The sequence below is a fragment of the Myotis yumanensis genome, unplaced genomic scaffold (genome assembly GCF_028538775.1).
Source record: "Myotis yumanensis isolate MYYU_CA2020_CCGP unplaced genomic scaffold, mMyoYum1.0.hap1 SCAF_3, whole genome shotgun sequence".
NCBI classification, from domain to species: Eukaryota; Metazoa; Chordata; class Mammalia; order Chiroptera; family Vespertilionidae; genus Myotis; species Myotis yumanensis.
Genome location: NW_027223754.1, coordinates 54,273,699 through 54,280,213, shown reverse-complemented (window position 1 = coordinate 54,280,213; position 6,515 = coordinate 54,273,699). Strand labels below are relative to the sequence as shown.

General features: G+C 36.0%; 1 non-coding gene across 1 annotated transcript; it reads left to right on the top strand.

Moving 5' to 3' along the window:
- Positions 1-4,854: 4,854 nt before the first annotated feature.
- On the top strand, positions 4,855-5,017 carry LOC139007948 (U1 spliceosomal RNA). The gene has a single exon (XR_011471071.1). It is a non-coding gene; the product is annotated as a U1 spliceosomal RNA (small nuclear RNA).
- Positions 5,018-6,515: the final 1,498 nt, after the last annotated feature.

Here is a 6,515-nt window from a genome sequence, read left to right as displayed (position 1 = left end):
AACAAACCATGACCTCCTGGTTCATAGGTTGATGCTCAACCTCTGAGCCACACTGGCTGGGCTCTGGCCTTTTTAAAGTTAATCTTTACTGTCAAGTTATGAAAAGTTATAGGAAATTTACATTGTTTTTCTGTTTAACAGCTGCATGGTCTTTATTATCAGGAGCTAACCAAATTTTAAAAAAGCAGGTATGACAGAATGTGTTAAAAGGAAACGTGGCTTTATTGGCAGCAAAGAAATCCGATTATTTACTTATATCCAAATATGAGTGTATATTCAGTTCAAAGTTGCATGTTTGATAGTGAATACTTACTTTAAAATGACAACTTGACTGCTGGTTAATTTATAGCATCTGTATTTTTTACTTTTATTCCTTTACTGAGTAGCAAAGGGTAAGATGAAAATGTTATATCATTTTTTTTCCCAAGGAATCTCTGAGAAATTTCAGCCAGCATTGAATGCTCATAAATGGCATGATAGAACAGAAATAGTTCTTTGACTGTCAGCAGATATTTAAATAACAAGAATGCCATCTAGTTATAATGGACTCCTTTAGAGTTGATGACACTTAGAGAACAAGTGGAATCAGCCGAGAGTCACCTATTGCAAAGCACTGCAGAGAGTAATAGTTGACATGAAAATGACTCTTAAGACTTTCAGGATAATAAACCCCTGGGCGAAAATTCTCAGAGTGACTCCCAGAAATATAGAGCCAACAGCTTTTCCACAAAGCTACTATATTTATGATCACCTGGAGAGACTAAAGTACCAAATGTAAAATTCCTACTGTGACTGGCCTTACTATTAAAAGCCAGAGAACGGAAAACAAGAGGCAGATGAGTAAAGGTCATATTTAAGTACTTAGTATTTTTTTAAAATCACCCTTGCATTATGTCTTTTAATTATTAATTAAATGATCCCAACCATCTCTATTTAACTATTAAGTTAATAAACAGTAAATGTTCATTGGGTACATTTTATTTGTGGTAGTATTATGCAAGTTACATGCATTACCAACAAATACATAATGACATATATCCACCATTACAGCATCATATAGAGTAGCTTTACTGCCCTAAAAATCCTCTGTAATCCACCTACTCATTTCTCTCTTCTTTCTAACCCCGGGCAACAATTGATCTTTCTACTGTCTCCACAGTTTTGCCTTTTCCAGAACGTCATATACTAGTTGAAAGGCCTGGGGTGAGGGGTGGGGCAGGTTAGAAGGGCTCAATGTGGGGAAAAAGGGAACATAAGTAATACTTTGAATGATAAATATTTTTCCAAAAAGAAACCATATAGAATGTAGCCTTTTCAGATGGAACATCTTTTCATATGCTTATTTGCCATCTGTATATCTTCTTTGGTGAGGTATCTCTTAAGATCTTTGGTCCACTTTAAAAAAATGGGTTGTTTGCTTTTCATTGTTGAATTTTGAATTCTTTGTGTATTATGGATAATGGTCCTTTATTAGCTATGTCTTTTAAAACTATTCCCCCCCAATATGTAATATATATATGTATATATATATATATATATATGTATATATATATATATAATTTTCCCCCAGTCTTTGGCTTATGTTTTCCTTTTTTTTTTTTTTTTTTTTGACAATGTCTTTCACAGAACAGCAATTTTTAATTTTAATGAAATCCAGTTTATCAAGTCATTATTTTTTAGAGTGTGACTTTGGTAGTGTATTTCTAAATGTATTTTCAGCTACCTTTAAAGAGGGAAGGAAGGGAAAGGGAGAGAGATAGAGATCCATGTAAAAGAGACACATGATTTGGTTGTCTCCTGACCAGGGATAGGGATCAAAACTGCAACTCAGGTGTGTGCTCTTGACAGGGACCCTTCAGTTCTCAGGCTGACACTCCAATCACTGAGCCATACTAGCCTGGGCATTTTTAGAAGACAGATGTAGTAGGCAGAATAATGCCCCTGCCCAAGAGATCCAAATCCTGATTCATGGAAGCTGCAGATATATTACTTTACAGGACAAAGGGATTCTACATGTTTAATTCAGTTAAGGACGATGGCAAGTGGAATCATCCTGGATCATGGGGCTCCATCAGTGTAATCAAAGTGCAAGGTAACAGAAAAGCCAGAGCCAGAATGGTGCCAGGTGAGAACAATTTGCCTGGGCATTGTTACCACAAACGAAGACATTCAGGTGGTTTCTAGAATCTGGAAAGACCAAAGGAGCAACTATCTCCCCTCAAGCCTCCAGAGGAATGTAGTGGTGCTATCATTTTCATTTTAGCCCATTAATTCTCATTATGAATTTCTGAAGTCCATTACTATAAGAGACCATGTCTGTATTCTTTTAAGCCATTAATTTTGTGGTAATTTGTTATATCAGCAATGGAAAGTAATGCAATAAATTTTACTGAGGACACTTCTTATAATTTCAGGTTCTTAACATTTGTTCTTTTTCATTTACCAGTTTAATGTTTTTATTTATTTTTTTAACCAAGAAGAGGGGATAGAGAGAATTCCAAAAATTCTGAAATAAAACTTTAAATTGAATAAATGGTTTCCTACTACTTAACAGAAATTACTTAATCTGAGGGATATGTGTTTATTATCATCTATCTATCATCTATCTATGGAGAGAGATGCAGAGAGAGAAAGATGGGGAGAGAGAGAGAGAGAGAGAGACTCTAAAATGAGTCAAAATAGATTGCAATGCATAACTCAAGCATGACATTAATACTGAGTATGCATTTTTAAACCCAATTTATTTATTAAAATTTAGGGATTAAGAATAAACCTCTTTTTAATGTTACATTCCTTTCCACTCCAGTATTGCTTTAGGGTTGAGTGTATTTGTAGTGTTAAATTGTAAACTTTTACTGATATAGCAGGATAATTCTGAATCACATCAGCATCATTTACCATTGCATGCCCAGCAACAAATATTACTGCTAACACAAATTTCAAAAATCAAGACTGGGTTAACTTGTAATGAATCAGAATGGAGATACGTAGAGTGGCTCTGAGGAGTTGGAATGACCCTAGAACCCATGCCTTGTACGATGGTATAAACATATGAATAGAAAGTATGTGCCAGTTAGAAGGAAAGCTAATTAATCCCCAGTAGAAGGGTGCACTGATAACAGAGTTATATTGGAAATAATGTTATTTTTGTATGTTAACTCTTTTTTATTATTATGACAATGACCATCATATTTTAAAAATTTTAAATATTCTATAATATATAGTTATACTATTGCTAAAATTTATCTTAATTAGAAATAATGATGGTTAATCTTTGACAAAAGAAATAAGACAAAGATGGTATCTGTATTATGTAGCTCATTACCTGATTTCCTGTTCTTTCAAACAACACAGACTATAGTAATTTTAAGAGAATTCATCTTAATGTATGTATAGTAGAGGCCCGGTGCATGAAATTCGTGCACGGGGGTGGGGTGGGGTGGCCCTCAGCCTAGTTTGCACCCTCTCCAATCTGGGACCCTTCAAGGGATGCCCGACTGCCCGTCGGACAGTCAGATATCCCTCTCACAATCCAGACTGCTGGCTCCCAACCGCTCACCTGCCTGCCTGCCTGCCTGATTGCCCCTAACTGCTACTGCCTGCCAGCCTGATCACCCCTAACCACTCCCCTGCCAGCCTGATCAACACCTAACTGCTCCCCTGCTGGCCCGATTGCCCCTAACTGTCCTCCCCTGTCAGCCTGATCAACACTGAACTGCGCCCCTGCGAGCCCAATTGCCCCTAACTACCCTCCACTGCCAGGCTGATTGACACTGAACTGCTCCCCTGCCAGCTTGATTGCCCTTAACTGGCCTGGTCACCCCTAACTTCCCTCCCCTGCCGACCTGGTCACCCCAACTGCCCTCCTCTGCCGGCCTGATTGCCCACAACTGCCCTCCCCTGCTGGCCATCTTGTGGCAGCCATCCTGTGTCCACATGAGGCAGCCATCTTTGACCACATGGGGGAGGCCATCTGGTGTGTTGGAGTGATGATCAATTTGCATATTACCTCTTTATTATACAGGATATCCTATCTAATAAAGACAGAATATGCAAATTGACAGTCGCTTCATGACAAAGATGGCCGCACCCACAGCCAATAAGGAGGGGATATGTAAATTGATGTGACAAAGATGGCGGAGGCTGGGTTGGGATGCTTGCAGGTGTTCCGCCCCGCCACCGGCCGCCCCGGGCCTCTGGGCAGTGCAAAGGCAGAAGGTGGCTGCGGGCCATAGTGAGGGCAATGCTGGCAACCAGGGAAAGGAAGGCCTATTCTTGCACGAATCTTAATGCATCGGACCTCTAGTTTGGTAATAAAAACCTAGACATATATAAAGAGTAACTTGCTAAAAGTTAATCCCTGTCTATGAGTTCTATAATAACTATATATTTTTTATTAGTTGATAAACCTTTATTCACATTTTTCTAGAAATAAGTAAGTTGAACCTACTTAAAAAATACATAATCACTACTTATCTAATTCAACCTCACATTTTGTAAAATGGGAATACTTTAGAAACAAGTTGCTGGGAACATTGTCCCTAGCTGTGAAATACAACACAAAGGGTATAATTCAAGAAATATATTTAATCTGAGGTTTAGTTATATTGAAGCAAATGAGCCACTTTACCAAAAGCACAGAAATTGCTATGTAATTCATCAACTGACTAGTTGGTTTTCAGGTTCCATTCATTAGTTACATTAGGTTTTCAACCATAGCATTATTTACATTTTAATTACATAATAATTAGTAATACAACTATTTAAACTAGTAATTGACTTCATTATTTCAAGTAAAACATCTCAATTAGTTAAAATGTGGGATCGTTTTATGAATATAAAGAGTGAACATCAATACTTACCTGGCAGAGGAGATATCATGGTCAGGAAGGGGGCTTTTTCAGGGCAAGGCTAATCCATTGCACCCCAGATGTGCTGACCCTGAGATTTCCCCACATTTGGGAAACTCAACTGAATAACTTGTGGTAGTCGGGAACTGCTTTCACACTTTCCCTTAAAAAATTAGTAAAAATCATTTTAAATATGCAAAATATCACATATATGTATTTTTATATTGCCCATCTATCATCCCTGTAAATTAACATCACTAGATTTGTAACTAGACCAGGGTTAAAGGACACATGTATTTATAAGGAAACCAATGGCCATTTCAACTAATTTGGGCTATTTATGACAGCTCTGGGCATTCAAAATCAAACTCCTCTCTACCCTGATTGATATACAAAAACTTCAAATTGTAATTATTCATGTCTTGGGCTTCAAAATTTGAAAGAGGATAGGTATGCTAAAACACATTACCTAATCTCTACTTATTTAGAAAAGAGGTGGTTAATCACTGAGATTGATTAATTGCTTAGACTTTTAATTTCATTGGTTCCAAGAGCACATTTTTCACTTAACTATAAGAACACTTCTTTGAATACTAAATAATGTAAATGTATTTTGAATACTAAATAATATAAATAAAATTTTCTAACTAATCATAAAATTTGACTGGTACAAATGTTATGTATTTAGACTCATAAATTTACAGATCCTTAAGATGATGTTTAAGAAGATGATATCTAAATAAATTTTATGTATCTTATTGATTTATCTTACATGTAATAATTTGTGTGTATATATCATTGACATATCATTGAATTTGTCAAATATATGAAAGCTATTTAGTCTCTCAACTAATCTATTCACTAAAGCCAATGTACTTATTTAACCTTCTAAAATTGTCACAAATTTAACCAGAAATTACCCATGTATCAAACAAAGAGAAAAAAGTTTATATTAGACCACAAAAAGCTATTTTAATTGATCTTCCAGATTAATATTAATCTTCAATGAGCATATGTTAGGCTGAAATAGGCACCCAAAACATGGCCATACCCTTATCCCTGAATCCTGTGAATATGTTACCTTATAAGGCAAAAGAGGCCTTGTAGGTTGATTAAGTTAAAGATTTTTGATATGGGAGAATTATGAGCCTAAAGTAATCATAAGGGGCCTCACAAAAGGGAAGCAGCAGTCAGAGTGAGAGAATATTGTGTTGCAACGGAAGCAGAGAGGAAAAGCCATGTGATAGCAGGAGAAAAGGGATAAAGGAAAAACGACAACAGAAGTAGACATCAGAGTAACATGGAGCCACAAATTAAGAAATTCGGAAAACTTTTATAAGCTGGAAAAGGAAAGAAACCAATCTGGGAGCTTCCAGAAGGAACATGGGCCTGATGATAAATTAATTTTAGCCCAATGAATCTCATTTTGGGCTTCTGCCCTCCCAAGTTTTACACTAAGACATTTGTGATGTTTTTAAGCTATCAAATTTGTGAATATTTTATAGCAGCAATAAGAACTTAAAACAGAGTGTAAAATATTTTATTTGCTAAAATATCATTTATGCTTCTGCTTCAACTATAAGTTATACAGTATAATTAGTTATAAAGTAAAAATGGATCCTCTAGTTTCTTTCATAAAAAAGTAATATTATTCTAGAAATTTTA